Here is a 19,263-nt window from a genome sequence, read left to right as displayed (position 1 = left end):
GTAGGGTGCCCTGAGTCCATGCTGCCAAGACAGCCCCCATCTGGGTGGGGTGTCCTTTGGAAAAGGGGTTTGTAGAGAATGTGAAGGGGAACCCTGGAAGCCTCTTCTGCACGGGAAGGAACCCGGGGGCATGCTCTCCCCCAGACACGCCTCTTCCATGCCTCCACACTGGTCACCTCTCTTCCTCTGAAGGGAGGGCTTGGTCGAGTTAGTGAATGTCAGAGCCCACTTTTTGCTTGCCAGCTGGGGTTGAGGCTCAGGAATTCTCTGAACTGAGCGTCCTCCCCAGCCTTCCCAAAACCCTTCGGTGGGTTTTTTTTATCCCAAGCCTGAAGGGTCCGGTTGAGAAACGTGGAGAAAAAGCAAAACTGGCAGATCTGCGACTGCGGGGGCGGGGGGTAGGGCGGGGGGGTAGGGCTGAAGTCCAAGGGTAAAGCCGTTCCACCCCTCTAAGGCTGGATTTTCCAGCCTGCCGGGGAAATGGACTGGTGAGGCCAGTGGAAGGTCCCATGTGAGCCTGTGAGCCCTATTTGGACAATGGGAGTTGGGGGGGAGGGGTTGGGGAGGGAGGCACGGAGGCTGCCCAGTGAGGGGCTGGGGGTGGTTGCTGGCCCCTCTGCGGAATAGCGCATACAATGCAGACATTGATGTGTTCCAGTGAGCTGGGCACATCCAGAGAGCCCTGGCCTCGAGAGCATGGGGCAGTGCATGAAAACTCGGAAGAAATGCAGCAGGAGCTGCAGCTGGGTGGGGTGCACCTTCCTGGGTGGGGGAGGTGCTGCTGGGGGCGGGGCCAGAGAAGAAGCAAGACAGGCCCCGCCCAAAGGCAGGGGGCCATGAGGCCAGGGTCTCTGACACGGAGGGCCTGGAGGTCATGGGTAAGGCCAAGGGTGTAGGGAAGAGCGTCAGATGGGCTGGGGAAGGGCCCTGGGATGAGACCTGGGTCTGGCTCACCTGAACCCCTCCGAGTTTTAAATTTTTCCTTCACTGACTTCAGGGTCGGCTTTTCCCCTCCTTCACCATCGCCTCCAGCTGCAGTCTTCGTGGTCTCACACACCTCCAGCATCTCCCTCTCCACCCCAGTGTGTTTTTCCTCTTGATGGGTTGTCAGGCGGCCGCTGGGTCTCAGCCAACCGCGGAGGGTGCAGTGACCAGGGGTGGGGCCCGCCTGGCCCCGCCTCCCAGGCAGCCCCACCCCCTGACTCCCAAACCTGGTTTCTCCCTCCTAGGAACCCCAACCCTCACGGTTTTCCAGGGCTCCTGTGTGAATTCAGCAGGGCCTGAGACAGGAAGTCCCGGACCTAGGGCCCCTGTAGGTGAAGGTACTAGAGGAGGAGGCAGGGAGGCTGCGGGACTCCCTGTTCCGGTGCCCCTCTTACCCCTGGGCCTCCCCGCCCTCTCCACTGTCTGCCTCTACCTGGGCCTGCTCCGTTGACAGCTGCTGCAGCAGCTGGACCAGGAGCAGCTTCTCCTGCAGAACCGCCTGGTGCAGCTGCTCAGCCTTGGAACCCAGGTGACGGTGGGCATGCACATCCTGTTGGATTGCAGTTGTCTGCTGCATTGTATCGTCCTGCACCTGGGGGCAGGACATTGGCAGTGAGGACAGGCGCGAGGACCGTCCAGATCCCAGCCAGGAGATGCAGGGCTCAGTTTCTTACTCCCGGGTCCAATGCCTAGACAGCACCTGCCTAGACATGGGATCTCTCCCTGCCTACATCCCTTATCCTACCCCACAGCCTCCCACCTCCAGGACCCCTCTCTGTGCAGTGTGGGCCAGTCCGCACCCCCACAACCCTTCAGTGGCTGGCATCCTGGCCTGTCCTACCTCCCAAGAACTCAACGCGGGCTCTTGACCTTACCAGCCCATTTCACAGACCAGGAAAGTCACAGCCTAGAAGGCTGCAATGTCATGCCCCAAGAAGAGCCTTGGGTGGAGGGGAGCTGATGGCCGGCAGACCCCTGTACCCTCTCACAAAACTCTTGGTGTTCGGCAGCTGTTCGTGGGCTCGCAGTGAAGATGCGGGAAATATTGCCCAGACCCCTTCCACTGTTGCTGAGACACAGATCGAGCCTCGCCTGACTCAGGCCACCCTTCAGTCCTCAGCCTGCAGGAGGCGCTGCCCCCGGCTCCTGTCGCCCCAGCTCAGTCCCCTCAGTCCCCACTCGCATCTGCAGTTCTTCTCTAAGCCCACCCGTTGTTCCTGGAACCTCTTGGCCCCCAAATGGACTTGGGGGCTTGTCATAAGCAGGACCTCAGGTGGCTGAGTTGTGGGTGCCCCAGGGTCGGTGCACCTGAGAGGGAGCAGACAGTCAAGGACCCCAGACCCTCAGCCCCACCCAAACTTCATGGTCCACAGCCCCGACTCTTGGTTCCTCCTGCTCATCTCGGGGGCTGCTCATTTCTCACCGCCATCTGCTGCTCTGGGCCCCTTACAAAGTGGATTCTTTCCTGGTTTGGACCCACTGGAGCCCTCCTGGCAGTGCTGGAAGGGATACTAGGGACAACTAGAAACAAGCGTTCTATGTCCTGCCCCTAGAGCTCTCTGCATTTCTGTGCTCATAACATTCTGGGGAGTGGACAGCCGACCCCGATCTCTCCAGCTGCCCCACATAGGGGGACCCTGAGGTGCAGAGGGTGGGTGAGGTTCTCTCAGCTGCTGCTCCCGGCCTGTCTCTTCATATTTCCCCATGCCTCATTCACAGGGCGCTTCCCTGGATACTCTAAGCCACCCCTTTCTGCCTTGCCTTCCCCATATCTATCAGACTTGAAACCATGATCCCATGACCCCAACCCCCAAACTCACTAACCCAAACAAGTATAAGGCTCTCCCGTGCAGCATTCTGTTTTTTTTTTTCTTTTTGGGTCACACCCGGTTGAGGCACAGGGATTACTCCTGGCTCATGCACTCAGAAATTATTCCTGGCAGTGCTCAGGGGACCATATGGGATGTTGGGAATCAAATCTGGGTCGGCCACATGCAAGGCATATGCCCTACCCGCTGTGCTATCGCTCCAGCCCCACATTCTGATTTTTTAAAAATATATGGGGCTGGAGTGATAGCACAGCAGGGAGGGTGTTTGCCTTGCACGCAGCCAACCCGGGTTCGATTCCCAGCATCCCATATGGTCCTGAAAGCACCACCAGGAGTAATTCCTGAGGGCATGAGCCAGGAGTAACCCCTGTGCACTGCCGGGTGTGACCCAAAAAGCAAAATATGTATATATATATATGATGTTTTAAAATATATATATGTATGTTTGTAAAATTCTTCTCTTTCAGCTTGTTGGTCTGTCCCAAACATGGAGCAGGGCGTGATGTGAATGGTAGGACAGCTGGGGCAGGGTCTGAGACCCCAGGGTCTTGCTTTGAATCCCCAGCTGCACAGAGTTCCGGGCAGGGTCAGGCCTTACTCCTGAGCACAGAGCCAGGAAAAGCACCTGAGTACTGCTGCCTGTGGCCCAGCGCCGTACCCAGCTACCAATAATAGAACACCACAGGAGTGGACACGTGGAGGCAGTCATGGCCAGGGCACCACCTGCACTTCCTGCACCCACCGCTGTCTCTGCTGGCACAGCACATTTATGGGGGGCACGTGCCCCACAGGTCAAAATTCACCTCCTGGCAGGGGTGACTTGCTCTTCATTTTCATATGTCAGTTTGAGGTCCACCTGCTTCTTTTTCGTTGTTCTCACAACTTTAAGTTTTTCCATTTCCATATTTAAAGCAAGTGATATTAGTTTGTGATTTATGATACCCCTACAAAGTTCCTCTTTAACCTAAAGGCAATATCATCTAAAAACAGAAATTAGGTAATGACATGTTGAATGATCCTCAAAGCAGGACACGTTTGAACCACTGCTCTGCTCACCATGGACTGTCTCTAAACTCAAATCTGGCTCCCAATGTCCCTGCTCCTGTAATGATCCCAAAGCCTCAGGTAAGCTCCGGATTTTACCGCAGATAATGTACTACACATGTCCTTTGAAAACTTCAAATATAAGCCATTCATTTCTTTAAAAATGTATTTTCATAAAATCACTGTGGCTAGACCTTTACAGAGCTGTTCATAATTAGATTTCAGTCATCCTTTGTTCCAACACCCATCCCTCCACCAGTGCACATTTCACAGCACCAGTGTCCTCAGTTTCCCTCCCTTCAACATCCTTCCTCACCCAGCCAACCCAGGCCCTCCTCTATGGTAAGACACTTTTCTTCTCTCTCTCTGTCTCCCTTTTTGCAGTTTACAATACAGATACTGAAAGGGTATCAGGAATATCTCTTTGTCTACTTTTAACACTCAAGGATTTCAACTTCGGACAAAAATAGAATTGTTATTTCAGGCAGTTTTGCTGACAGAAGAACTGGGAATGGTCTCTGCTATGGACAACCAGGGATCTGCAGATCTGCAGTGACTAACCACAGCCTGGGCCCTGGTCTGAGTGTCCAGGCAGGTCCTGAAGATCGGGAGGTCTTCCAACCCTGAATAGGGATGGGATTAACTCCTGCCTGCCAGGACACTCCTACAGAAGATGAAGGCCCGAGGCCACCTGGGTTCACTAAACTGGCTGGTTTCACATCTTCACAATGGCCAGGCCTGGGTAACCATGACATGACAGGTAAAATATTCATAGTGTTATAAGTGTGTCACCACAACCTTTGAAAAACAGGGTGGAGGTCTGGTGGGATTTGGGGGATTGGAAACTGTCCTGAGATGCCAATACTTCTCCTGAGCTGCCGGCAGTCAGGGCTGGCACCTGCCCAGCACTCCCCTCCCCATGCCCCTCCAGCCTCCCATAGACTCCCTGATCCCAAGTAGGTGAGAGACAGGCAAAGTCTAAGGTGGCAAAATGGGCTGCTTCCTACCTGGCAAAGCTGCCGGGCGTTCTGCTGGGACCAGGCGGCTGGGTATGAAAAAAGACCCGCCCAACCGCAGGTGAAAGAGGCTCACATGGCAGTGGCAGGCAGAGCGCTGAGGTACCAGCCAGCTTCTCATGGCATAGAAATGGGGATAGGAGACAGACCGAAGGAACTTCCCTACTGGCAAGTTGTGACTGACAAGTATAGGCAGTTAGAGGCCATTACAAGTTAGGGTTTGCGGTCAGTTCTTTCAGCCCACATTCTCTTTTGAACATGTCCTCCCTTCACATCTTACCAAGTAACTTTCTTTCAGGAAAAACTATCTTGCAGGAAGGACAGGTTGCCCAGAGGGTAGGGCATTTGCCTTGTACACAGACGACCCAGATGTGACCCGGAGTCCCGGGCAACACAAATGTTCCCCTAAACCCCACCAGGAGTCATACAAATACAGAGCCAGGAGTGAGGCCTGAGCACCACTGTGTGTGTCCCTTCAAAAAAGTCCAAGAATAACAAAAAGAGGAGGGGAAGTGGGAGGTGGGGTTGGTGCTAATTGACACGTGACTTCTTGGTACTCGCTGGAATGTTTGTGAATTTTACATGCACCATTGTAAACGTGCATTCCTTTTGGGATGCAGTACAGAAAAACAACAGTCAGTTAAAAATTTTATTTTGAAAAAGATAAGAGCGGCCGAGAGATAGTACAGTGGGAAGGGCATTTGCGCTATCTGGGTTCGATATCTGGCATCCCATAGAATGCCCCTTGAGCATGGCCAGGACTGATCCCTGAGTCAGAAACAGGAGTGAACCCTGAGCACCGCTGGATGTGGCCCCCAAACCAAATAGACAAGCAAGCAAGGAAATGTAATACATCAAAATCTAGCATACAGGTGGTAAGGTGTCTGCTTTGTGTTATTCTAACCTGGGGTGATTCATGGTACCTCATATGAACCCTTGAGCACCACTAGGGGTGATCCCTGAGCACAGAGCTTCAAAACTAACATAGAAGCTGGGAAATGGTATAGTGCTAAGAGTGCACGCCTAGCATGGCTAGTGGTTCAGTTATTTGGGTTTTGTGTTTGATTTTGATTTTTGCTTTGATTTGCTTTGGTTTGGAGGCCACAGCCAGTTGTGCTCATGGCTTACTCCTAGCTCTGCACCCATGGCTCTGCAGACATGGAGGGCTCAGGGGACACCAGGGCATGCCAGGGGTCCAGCCCAGGTCACCACGTTGCATGATATGGCAGGGTGAATTGGACCCTTTAGGCCAGTGAGACCACCCAGTGTTTCCCGCCCCTCACACTCTGCTCCTAGTCTGTCTCTCAGAGAAGCAGATAGAGAGTTCTGCTGGCATGTTAGATCATGGCCAATTACTATAAAGTCAAGGCAGTGGACATGACCATTTTCAACATCCCTGGTCTGAGGTAGACAATTCCCATTCTCTTCTCAGCCTATGGGAATTCTGGCTGGCGTCCCTTCAGCAGACCTGAGAGAGAGATGGAACTGATGGCTTAGCCTGGCTTAACCTCCTCTCCTTCTGGCAGGGAGCAGGACCCAGGTGGACAGGCCCCTGGTGAGTGTGAGAGCATGGAGGGGGCCAGAACACTCCCCTTTTTCAGGCCCCAGCCATGCCAATACTCTGGCAGGTTAGAATCATCAGGCACTTTGTCTAAAAATAACTTGATAGAGGAAAATTCATCAATAGTGAGTTCTGGGTGTTCATCCTCCCCTTTTTTAAGGAGAGCAAGGTCTAATGGGTTGAAATCTTTGGAATTTGAGAAACAGAGGGAGGAGTCATTTAAGTGCAAGAGCACTTAAGTGCTAGTCATTTAGAGTGCAGATATAAGGCTGTGAGGTATGAGAAACTTCTCAGTTTTTATTTTAGTTTCCTCTTCCATAAAGGCTCATACAGAACTCTAATCATGGCATTCACTAATGCCCACTGTTTCAGAACCTTGTATACATTGTCCTTTGCCCTCTTAATCAAGGGTGTTAGCTTTGTATTCATTTTGTTTCATTTTCCCACTTACCATGTTAATGTGGGGGCTTCCCTGATCATTAGCTCTTAACACCATTCAGGTCCCTATTCAGGTGCCACTTTGTCACCATCCCATGGTGACACAGTACCTGGGAGGGATGGACTATTCGAACATGGTCTAAGGCTGATAGTTCATAGACACGGACGCAGACTATTGACGGGAAAGCAATGGATCAGGCGAATGACTGGTGGTTCATCGACAAGTTTATTCAGGACAATCAGTGAATAAAGGCAAAAGCAGGAATGTGATAAAGGTAGATGGAATGGAAAAAGGTTTGGCAGTAACAAATAGATTCAGGTGGACACAGACTCTGCATCTCCAATCTCCCCGAAACAGAAACAAAGCTTAATCTCCTTCAAGGTTTCTAAAGGCAGCCATGAAGGTTTCAGGCAAGACACATCCCTGAGTCCAGCCAAAGGGGAATTACTAATCTGAACCATTCCAAGAGGAGCTATAGGACCACTGGTGACAGTCAGCTGCCATTGTCTGGACTTTGAATCTGAAACCATTGCTATTGTCTGGACTTAGTTCCAGCAGCCATTGCCTCTAGGAACCCTGGAGTGATCACACGGGTTACTCAGTTCAGGGATGTGCCCCAGGACTGCAATAAGTGGGGATAAAGCATTTTTTTTACTGTGGTTGAAATTGGTGTTTCCCTACTGATGAGTAGTGTTGAGCCTCTTTACATGCTTCTAATAGCCATTTGTCTATCTTCTTTGACTAAATTTCTACTTAAATATTTTCCCCATTGTGGGGGGCCATATTCAGTGGATCATGGGCTCTACTCTGGGCTCCGTGCTTGTGGTCAGTCCTGGGGTGCACGAGGGCTCACTACTGGTGACCTTGAGTCCTAGGAGTCACTCCTGATAGAGCTCAGGGGACCACGCGGTTTTGGGGATCCAGGTGGAGTTAGACACGTGCAAGGCCTGTACTACCTCTCTGGCCCCATTTATTTTATTATTTTTTAGTTCTATAAAGACTAGTACTGGAACTCAGTCTGCGTTTATTTGTTTGAGCGGCCCTCCTCCCATGGTGCTGGGGTGATCACGCAGTGCAGAAGATTGAATATAAGCTCCAACCCATGCCTCCCCCCCCACAGTGACCCAGTTTACTGTGGAACAATCATTGTGAACACCCACAATCACAAGATGTGGTCCACACCTCTGCCTGGTGTGGACTCTTTGATGAACAGAAAATGCAGCTCATAGGAATAGAGAAGACAATAAGAGCAAAGTGCTTGGATGGGGCTCCCTGGCCATCCCAAGGCCCTGCAAATGGGCCACCATGGACAGAGTGTTGTCCAGAAGCTGCAGGATGAACTCCAGACCCCACTTCTAGGTCCAAGATTCCTGGTTCTCCAGGATGGGGACACCCAGGGGCTTCCGCTTCGGCCCCGGGAGCAAGACCCTGGGTGCTTGTGCAGGGGACAGATTGCCCAGGTGCTGCCAGCCTTGGACCTGGGAGTCAGTGCTGACCTCCACATCCCTGGGCCCAGAGCAGGACGCCCCAGCTGCCTGTCCTCACTTTCACCATTGTGCCCACAGGTGGGATTGCAGGACAAACAGGTGAGTGTTGGCGGCAGCAACGGGACAACTATCCCCTATTTCCTGCAATGGTAGGTGGCCTCTGACCAGTATCAGTCTCTGAGAATGAGCGACTTGACCAGCAGGTGCTACTGCAAAGTCAGCTCCTGGATCGACTGCAGCGAGAATGAATCAGGACAAGGTGAATAAGGAGAAATGACAGGAGGAGCTGTGAAAGACCCACTGTGAGGCCAAGAGCCTGCCTTGGGTGAGGGGAGGAAGGACAGGGCAGGATGCCATCCACTGCGGGATAGGAGGGGTGTAATCTGGCCCTTACTGTACAGAGAGGGTCCTCATAGAGGGGAGGCTGCCAGGTAGGATTAAGGGCTCAAGGCAGAGGGAGGCCCTATCTCTTAGGCCCTGGGAGAAAGACCCCATGGGGGTCTGGGGGGGGGGGTGTCGGATTCCTGCATCTTCTGGCTGGGATCTGGTCGGCCCTCCTGCCTGTCCTCACAGCCAAAGTCCTACCCACAGATGCAGGTGCAGGACGAGACGGTGCAATGCCCATGGCCTTATTGCTTAGCTTCTGCTGCTACCTAGAGCATCACAAACTGCAATCCAAGAGCACCTGGATGCCAGCAATCACCTGTGTTCCAAAGTGGAGCAGCTGCACAAGCTGGTGCTTTAGCAGAAGCAGTTCATGAACCAGCTGCAGCAGGTGCTAACAAGGCAGCAGGCCCTGCTGGAGGCAGCCTTCAGGGGGCCGAGGGAGACCCAAGTGAGATAGGGGTCACAGGCTCCCAGACAAAAAGGGGGCAGCCGGCTCCCACCCTGCCGGCTCACCTAGTACCTTCACCTTCAAGGGTTCCTCAGTCAGACATAACAGGAGAAAAGCAGCTCCAGGCCCTCTGGAATCATAAGGATACCCCGAGAAAAGTGAGTGACAGGTTCCTCAGGTGGGAGACCACCCCCCCCCCCCCCCGGCCTTGGAGGTCAGGAGGCGGGGCTGCAGAGGAAGCAGAGCTTCCTCTTGGTGAGGCCTGTTGACCTCCCTTGGTTGTCTGAGACCTTGGACACATGCTTCCAAAGTACGTCCTGTGCCAGAAGCATGGAGGAGGAGCCCTTTGGCCTTCGAACATAGTGGAGGTTTGTGAGACCCTGAAGTCTGTTTAGCTGGAGGCTACGTACGAGGAGACCGGCTGGAGGAGTGTGAGAAGACTTTGGAGCTGGAGGCTGCGGTCCATATCTAGGCTTGCGGGGACAGTAGAGTGTGTGAGGATCCCAAGAGACTCTATTTCTGTCTGAGGAACAGGAGGCCACAGACCCCTGACCCGGGACCCAGAGTGACCCGACTACAAATCACACAAATCCAGCTCGTAAGCACAAGTTCAGCTGACAACCTTATTCACCATTAATCCCCTTATTTTGCTGCACACATGAACTCTACCCTCTCCAAATCCAAATAATTCAGCCCCATCCGTCCTTCCCGCCCTGCTCCTTCCCTCAATGCTCTGTCCCACCCTCTTCCCTCCCTTCTCTTTCCACCCCCCCCCACTGCACTCAGTACTAGACACCAGGGTGTGGGGGGGCAGACCCCCTAAAGACACAAGGTATTATTAGGTGGGCAGAAATGACCGCCACCTAAAGACACAAGAGTTCAGGGAGGCAGAAAGTCCCCCATCACTAGACCCCATGGATTGGGGGGACAGAATTATCCCACACCACTAGACTTGAGTTGTGAGGGACAAAAATGTCCCCCACCACTAGAACCCAGGGATCAGTGGAATAGAGGTGTCCCCCACTACTGGATTCCAAGGATTAGGGGGACAAATATCTTCCACTACTAGAAACCTGGAATGTGTGGAGAGGGGATGCAGAAATGAAAACTGGGCCAACTCAAATCCCAGTCCTAATGATTTCTAATGATTCAGTCCTAATAACTTTTTGGGGGGGTAGGGGGGAACTCCCTGTGGCCTGACTCTGCCTTCCACCATGTAACGGCCTCCTCGCCTACCCTCTAGTTCACAGACCCAACAGGGCAACAGGGCAGCGACCCCCAGGCTGCTGAAAAGCTGCGTGCAAAAGAAGAATTGAGAAACATGAGGTGTGGGAGAGGGAGAGATGGGGATACCAGAAGCACCCCTGTGTGAAGTGAGGGATGCGAGAGACCCAATTCTCTGAGCTCAACAATAGTCGAGACAGGCGCAGGCTGAGACAGACAATTCTAAGAAGCAGGTGGATGTTCAAACTGATAGGTGGAAGGAAAGAGTGAGGTATTCCTTCCAGGAGGTTCCTTGCGGGAACACGTCCCCCCCACCTCCAGATTCAGGGATTGTGCAGGGGGCATGGTGCCATGGCCATGCCCACCCAACATGTCCAATCCCATGGTGTTCTTTTATTGGGGGGCAGGGCGTTGAGCCAGAGCTCCTGTGGTCAGGAGCTTTTCCTGGCTCCGTACTCAGGAGTGAGGCCCGGCAAGTGCTCAGGGCTTCCCTTGTGGTGCTGGGAAATCAAAGCAGGGTCCCTGAATGCCTAAACCACTCTCCAGCTGTCCTACCATTTCAAGAGGCCAGTCTCAGAGAAACAAGCTGGAGACAGGAATTAAAACAACATAAAACCTATTTTTAAAAATATGGAAGCCCACATTGCAGAGCTTCATGTATGATTGGATGAGTGAGTGTGGGGGCTGGAGTCACGAGATCAGAGCTTTCAAGTCTGTGACGTAGAGGGCGGGCAAGGCAGAGGGGTGGCTTAGAGTGTCCAGGGAGAGGCCCTGTGAACGGGGCATTGTGAATGGGGAGACAGGCTGGGAGCAGGAGCTGGGCGAGTCTCCCTGACCCTCTGCACCTCGGTGTTCCCCTGCGTGGGGCAGCAGGTGGGGATCCACTCCTCCAGAATGTCATGAGCATGAACGTGAAGAGAAAAGTAGGGCCCGGGCCTGGAACCCTCCTTTCTGCCCTGTCCTGGTGCCCCCTTCCAGCAGTGCCAGGCGGGCACAAATGGTTCCAAACAAGAAAAGAATTGATTTTGTGAGGAACCCAAAGCAGCAGAAGGCTGTGAGAGAGAGCAGCCCCCCAAGATGAGCAGGAGGAACCCCAAGTCCGAGGATGGGGGCCCAGGAAGTTGGTGGTGGGGTGAAGGCTCTGGGGGCCTTGACTGCCTACCCTCTCTCAGGTGCATTAGCCCCGTGGTGCCCCCAGCTCTTCCATCTGGGCTACGGAATATGAAAGAACAGCTACAGTGGAGGTCAGGAAGTTTCCACCAGATCCAGGCAAGATGCAGGTTCGTCTGAGGTACGAGGACACTGACCTGAGTCTACAGGAGCAGGGGCAGCATCCCCGGAGGGGGCTGTGGTGTGGGGTGAGCAGGGCTAGGTTCAGAGCTGCATCTTAGACGGAATGGAACATGAGTCGGGAACCGTTCCCACGCCCTTTGCCCACCCCATGAGCCCTCCAGCAGCTGGCTGAGCTCTGGGGCAGATTGTTGAGACTGGGGCACGGCCCTTCTGGAAAGCCTGCTACCCTCCGCCCGAAGCCTTTCTTGGCGTGAGAGGCTTCTGATGTTTGGGTCTGGACTTTCCTGTCCAGAAGTTCCCCTGGGAGGACAAGAGACCTACTTGGATTATGGGGCCGGGGGAAAGGACAGGGCAGGAGGCCTCCCAGTGATGTTGACTGGCCCATCCTGCTCCAAATGGTTCTGAGGATGTGGGTGGCAGCAGGGAAAGAGACAAGGGCTAGTTGCCCGGGGAGGCCCCATGTCTTAGGCCCCGGGAGCAAGAACATCAGGGCTGGTTGCACCAGGTGCTGCCTGCCTGGGCCTGGGAGTCTGAGCCTGCCTCTCCTGGCAGGGATTGGGCGACAGGCACTCCCAGGGTTGTCACAGGTGCAGGCGCAGTGCACCTGCAGCGACAGCTCTTTCCAGCAGCACTGGGCCACCGCCCAACAGCACCTGGGCTCTGGGAAGGAGTAGCTGCCTCACAAGAAAGATGAAGAAAAGGAAGATTTAGAGACAACAAGGCGTGGGCTGATGGGGACGCGGGTGAGAAGGGCCGTGGGCTCTGGGCAGGAAGGCGGCAGCCGGCTCCTCCTGCTCCTCACCTACTCTCTTCACCTTCAGGGGTTGCTCAGTCAGCCCTGTAGGTGAACTGGAAGCGGCAGTTATCCACCCCTGAAATGGCAGATACCCTGAAAAGGGTGAGTAGCAGGGTCCCAGGAGGGAGAAGCCACCTACGGGGGTCAGGAGGCAGGGCTACGGGGGAGGTGGAGCCAGGTGGGCCCTGCCCCATGCCACTTCACCTCCCCTTGGTTGGTTAAGACCACAGGGCTGCTCCACAGCCCAACAGAACCAGGATGTCAATCATGGGAAATAGACCATGAAGACTGAGGAAGATCAATCAGATTGTGATGCCCATGAGATAAGGAGGCTGGTGCAATCGTGAAGGAAGAGGAAGGGAGCACCGAGTCAAAGGAACAAAAAGCAAAAACCCTGAGTTTGGCATGCAAACGGATCACCCAAGAGGCCATGGTAAGCATGACACCTGCTCGGAGACCCCTGTGACTGCCCCTCCTAACGCTTGGTCTCCCTCCTCAGAGTTCTCTCAACCCCCAACATCCCGCTCAGGAACCAATGGACAGCCACACCTTCCTTGGAACCCCAAGTGTCCTGTGACAGTCAGAAGGGACTTCCTAAAGACACCCTCATGCACACCCCATCCTCCCTGTTACCCAGAGATGGAAATCACACCTAGATAAAAGGGCAATGTGAGCCAATACACAGAAAACCTGTGTCGGCAGAAGATCAATCAGACTGTGATGCCCATGAGATAAGGAACCCGCAGACACCCGGCCCAGGGCCCCAAGTGACCTGCCTGGAAACCATGTTGTCCCCTAGCATCAGCAATAGTTAAACTGGGATTCTTACTGACCTGGAATTCCATTTTTCATCAACCCTGTCAAAATCTTATTCACCTACCCCAACCCTGTCCTTCCTCCCTCTTCCTTCCCACCCTTCTTCTCTCCACCCTCCTCCTTCCCGCCCCCTCCCTTCTCCCCTCCTTTGTCCCTTCCCATTGAGGGAGGGACACATATTTCGATAAGGGGCTAAACAAAGCAGTTGCAGACTTGCCCCCATGGTAGGGATGCTGCGTGCTAGGAGTAGCTAGATGACCCAAACAGAATAACATTGGGCCTCAGACCCTGCATGTAAACAAGACAGACATCCTCCAACACATCCATATGTGCAGGAAGAAACTGAAACCATAAATCGTAATAATAATAGTAGTAAATCCAAGAAAAGAATTTAAACATCCAAAATTTATCCAAAATTGGGACTCAAAAGTCTCCCTGAAGTTAGTCAAACCCCCACCACACTTGGCAGCAGGGGAGTACTTTTCCCGAAGAAAAAAGATGGAAGTGAGAGAGGAACACCAATGGGCACCGTAGAGCATGGCAATGCTCTTGCCCACAAACACAAATGGTTCTATCAAATGCCCATCATCAGCTTAGGAAGAAGGAACATGTGTGCTGCGATGGACACATGATCACTAGAAGGGGCAGGAATGAGCCTCCCATAATACCCCAGGCATTTGGGAGACACTGTCACCTACAACAGACTCTGTGGAGTTGCAGGGGGCTAGAATGTCGTCAACCTAGGCACTTTGTTTTGGGGGACAGACATACCCCCTGGAGGCATCTCAAACAAGTGACAGACATAGCCCCCATTGTAGGCACCTGACCTGGGGGACAGAGCTGTCCCCTAGTGTAGGCAATGTGTTCTGAGGGACAGAGATGTCCCTAGTGTAGCACCTCAATCTGGAGTACATACACGAACCTCAATGTATGTACTTGGTTCAGGGGACAGACATGTCCTCCCCTGCAGTCATCTTGATCCAGAGGACAGAGATGTCTCCCTGTGTTAGCACCTTGATATGGAGGAACAGAAATGCTTCCCAAAATGGGCACCAAGTATCTGGGGTTAGATGTGTCCTATCCCTAGGATCCTTGATCACTGGGACAGAATTGTCCACCAACTCTACAGTCTGTGTTAAGGGTTACACATAAGCCACCCAAAACTAGACACAGGGAATAACTCCTGGATGCAGAAATGTTAGTGCTAGACATCACGGATCCAAACGTCAGAACTGTCTCCCACCCCTGAACACCAAGTTTCAGGGTCAGAAATGCCCATGCCCCCTCAACCCTCTAACCCAGTCAGAGAAGATTGAGACAGGAAATGATCACCCCCTTGCCCTGAGCAGGCCTGATGCAACAGACTTTGGTGCTAAATGCTTCCCCACCTCCTTTTACTTCTGAAATTTAGAATTGTGGGAAAAGCCGAAGTAATAGCAGGTTGTGAGATGCCCTTGCAGTGGGCCAGGACATTTCCCCCCATTTTGACTTAAATTTATGTGCAGAAGGGGCCAGAGAGAAGGCTCAGGTGACTCAATGCAGACTTTGAGAGCTGGAGGTTCTAGTCCATTCCCTGGTACCACATGGTCTCCCAAGCGCAAAGCTGGAAGTAACCTGAGAACCCCTCCCCCCGCCTCCAACAAGAGCAACTCAAATACATATTTTGGGCAATGAAGCTCAATAAAGCAGTTATTGGGAGGTCATGTGGAGGAATATATCCAGTAAATGAAACTCAATACCACAGCTACTGGGAAGGCGTGTGGACCAGCTCCGTGCCTTAGAGGAAACCCTTGTTCTGAGGGTCTCATCCTCTCCGAATAAGGCACTTTTAGGGCAAAAACACCCCCTCATGACCATATTAAAACTAGACTATGCTCAAACCTTAGTCTAAGGGCTCCCACAGCCAAACCAAAGTCTGAGCTGAAAATTCCCCCTCCATGGTTGCACAGTCTCTATTCTTTGAAAGGCCCGCCTGTAGCTAATGGGGGCTGGAATCATCAGAGTTCGAGGCACTGTTGGGGCTGTTTGGGGTACTAACGAATTGGTGGCAGAGGAGAGAGTAGGGAGGAGGTGCTGGTTCCACTCTCCCTGACAGCTACTGTCTTGTTTCACTCTTGTTAAAGTCAGTGGATGTGGATCCATACTGGGCTGTGTGGGTGTGTGTCTCTGGGCGGGGCGGGTCCTGCAAAGGAGGGTGCTTGCTTTTGGATTGTGAGGAGCCCGTCCCATGGGGTCTCACCATGTTTTGAGCCTGTACCTGTTATCTCCCTGCCTCCTGGGAGGAGCCTGTCAGGAGACCCCAGGGGTCCACTCTAAGGGACATAAGTCTCATAGACCGCTGTCTTCAGGAGGGAGGGCAGGATGGTAGCACCACACAATGCTGCCTTCCAGTGCAGCCCCTCCATGGTCCCACCTCACCGCCCCCCTTCCCGTGCCTGTTCCCCCTGTCCCTCTCCGCAGTGCCGCCCAGGGAAAGTCCCCACCTTGCCCCTAGCTCAGTGGGGGCCCTCCAAGTGCACCGCTACAGGCCAGCAGAAACTGGGGAGAGTCCAGGCATGTGCTGTCTGGCCAGCTTCCCGGAGGGAAGTTGTCAAACAGAGCTGTCATCTGGGTCGGCTGATGCTTTAACATGTGTGACGATCTGGGGCATTAAGTCTGCAACTTTAGGAACTTGTAGGGGTGCCAAGCACCTGGGGTCCGGCCTTTCCAGAAGGGGTGGAGAGCTTAATGCAAGTCAGCTTTGGCCTCAGTGCCCCGATAGTGACTTGCTTTGACACCAGAGATGGGGTGGGATGGAGGTGAGAGTCACTTGCCCTTCCTCGTACGTGTCACCTTCTGAGTTTGTTTGCTTTGGTTGGTGGTGAAGATGACGCTAGAAGCACACATGCCTTTGCTTTGCAGCAGCTCTGGGAGTGTGAGGAAAAAAAAAATGAACTCATTCCCACAAGAGAGCAAAAGCAGTGAGACAGCAGCCGTGACACTGTTAGTTGAGAGCTATCACTTGTCCAAGGGAGTAACTCCTGCCCTGGGCAGCATCCCTGGGAGAGGTTACTCAAGACCATGGCGGAGTGGATAGGGTTATGGAAGGAGGGGGTGCGACCACCACAATCTCTGGTGGTTCTGGTTGTTAAAGTGCCAGGACCCTGCCCTATCTGCTATGGTTCGCAAGGCCTCAGCGCGGGGTCTGAGGGGTGGGGGGGTGGGGTCACTCTCCTGGGCAAGTTTGGCCTTTGATACAAAGTTAGGAGATTAGGGGAGGAGTTTTCCTTTGGCCACCAACATGGTAGGGACCTCAGAAGCCAAGCTCCTGTGTCCTTTCTCCTGTCTCATGCCATGGGCAGACAGATTAGACCTTTCGCTTACCATTCAACTGTGGCTCCTCTGTTGAAGCGACCCCTTAATTGGAAGTATGGCTCTGGTTGGGGGGGGCAGAGGAGGATTATGGAGCCATGCTCGGTTCCTCCCCTCTTCCTGGACCTGATGAGAGGGACTCCAGTCACAGTGAGAAGAGTGTCGCCTTGAGAAGGGGACACTTCAGGGACAGTGGCCATGGGCCTGTTCGGGATGACCCTTTGTTCTTTCCTGCAGCATGTAAGGGTCCTCTGGGGCAATGAGCTGGAACCTACCCTCTGCCCCTCCCCATCCTCCACCCCTGACCCCTGCTCCTGCTCTGGCTCCCCTCTTTCTCCCTGGCCCTCGTCTGCCATGCCCGTCTCGCCTCCTCTAGACGAAGGGCACACTGGAGGTGCTGGGGTCTGACATTAACCACCTCAGTGCAGTAGTGCTGTCTCCATTGGAAGAGTGGCAGTGCCACCCAGCTGCCATGCTCTCTGCCAACTCCTCCTGTGCCCCAGGTGCCACTGCTTGAGTGTCACTCTTTTTCCTTTTGGTCTTGTCTTGCTTTCTCCCCTGCTTGGTAGTGAGGCTGGTGAACTCCCCTCGTGACTTAGGTGAAACCTCAAGAAGGATCTGTTGCTTTGTCCCGATCCACCGCTGCCTCCCTGGGGGCAACTGGGAAGTCTAGGACTGATGGAGTCCGCAGTGAGACTCTACGCAGCACAGACCTCACGTCCTGGCAGTGCCACTAGGCAGCCATCAAGCCACACCTGATGTTGTTCTTTGTGGCATGGGAGTTAATCCCCACCACCCAATTTCTCAGGAGCTGTGGACTGAGGCTGGAGTGAGGAATTGCTCTTTGCAGGAAAGGAAAGTCAGTCCTGGGCTTTATCCAGGTGTTCACAAGATGGGTTTTCACAGCTTTGGGCTATTGATTTTACTACTTCCCAGAAATCCATTGCCTTGGAGGGCCCTTCCCTCTGTACCTGCCTGCCTCCTATTCCCCACTAGAGATTTCATCGTCTTCAATATTTCAGAGGAAAGTGGGTGAAGGTCCATCTTCTGTAACTTCTTCATGCTGACAAAAGGACTATTGACCCTGCCTGCATAAGGGATGGAATCTCACGCAACCTTCATTTTAATGGAACCCAGGCAATGAATTGAATGAGTTTTCGAAGCTATCAATATGTGAAAGTAAAATATCAGATCAAATAAGGCAGAGGAATGCCACTTTAAAATGATTATATCCTGGAGGAGTAAAGGACCCTCTCTGACCTGGTAAGGGCAGTGTGGTTTGCTGCTTTAGAAAACACTCTCTCTTGGATGGTAAGACTAAAGTTGATTCAATCCAGTTCCATCAACTTGGAAAGGAGTTCTCAAAAGACTGTCCCTGTACTTTCACACCATCTAGAATGTTAGACTCATTGACAGTATTGTCTGGAATGTACATGCAGCACTCAGTCCTTATGATAGCACAGCTTCTCCCTGAGGGGCTGTGAGTATAGCTAAGGTCATTTGGGTTTAAAGGATTGCTTTCCTCATTTGACACATTTCTGAATTAATGAGAGACTATTATGGGTGTCATTCAATGCCTTTTTCATATACTTCGTCAAGATCTCAATATGCTCAGCAACCTCTTCTACTTCAAGTATTTATGGAGAAAGGAAAAACCCAAAGGATAATACTCTAAAAAACTGACCTTGTCCAGTGGTGGACCATTTGCTGGAAATTGGCTGTTTTATGGGACTGGCCTATCAGTGCATGTCTTCCCTGTCCAGGTAAAGCTTAAAGTCCATCTGTGACTTCCATCCAGTGCCAGAGGTTATGTCTACACAACCAGTTGGAATCATTTGGTGCTAACCATCTACTTCTTGGCCTCCTTGTCCAATCTCTTGCAAACCAGTCAGTGACTTTAGATCTTGAATTTGTTCATACATCAAGGACTAGAGCCTCCCCATGTTTAGAAAATAGTCATAGTATTTGGAAGTTGATGGGCAAATTTTGTTCCCAACATACTGTAGCTATTTTACTTAGGGTCCCGGTAGAAGGAGTCATCCACATGTACTGATCCCAGATGAAGAAAGTTCTTCTTCATCGATCTAATTCTCTTGGATGGAGTTTAAAGGTTTTTGGTGGTTTTTTGTTTGTTTTTGTTTTTGTTTTTTTGCTTTTTGTGTCACACCTGGATATGCACAGGGGTTACTCCTGGCTCATGCACTCAGGAATTACTCCTGGCGGTGCTCAGGGGACCATATGGGATTCTGGAAATTGAACCTGGGTTGGCGGCGTGCAAGGCAAACGTTCTACCTGCTGTACTATCACTCTGGTGTCTGAAGTTTAAAGTTTTGATGAAGTTGGTTGCTGTTTAAGATGGTCATTGGCCACTAGATGAGTCTGGTAAATAGAAAATAACTTCCTGTGTCCAGGTTCTCCTCTGGACATAGAGACACCAGGCCATTCCTTTACATTGGACCTGGTTATAGAGATGTTTAAAGAAAGAAATAGTTACTTATAAAGATTTATGAGTTCCTGAAGAGCTTCCCAGTCAGTTCCTTGAAATTGAGACCCCTACTTGGGCAGCCCCGAGGTGCTAATAGGGGCAG

General features: G+C 52.5%; 1 pseudogene; it reads right to left on the bottom strand.

Moving 5' to 3' along the window:
* Positions 1-1,375: 1,375 nt before the first annotated feature.
* The window catches only part of LOC130026618 (polypeptide N-acetylgalactosaminyltransferase 12-like), a 72,378-nt pseudogene continuing 54,490 nt past the window's right edge, over positions 1,376-19,263 (bottom strand).

This window comes from Sorex fumeus, unplaced genomic scaffold (assembly GCF_029834395.1).
Source record: "Sorex fumeus unplaced genomic scaffold, SorFum_2.1 ptg000034l, whole genome shotgun sequence".
Classification (NCBI taxonomy): Eukaryota; Metazoa; Chordata; class Mammalia; order Eulipotyphla; family Soricidae; genus Sorex; species Sorex fumeus.
The sequence above is the reverse complement of the archived record's forward strand: the minus strand, read 5'-3'. Positions and strand labels throughout refer to the sequence as shown.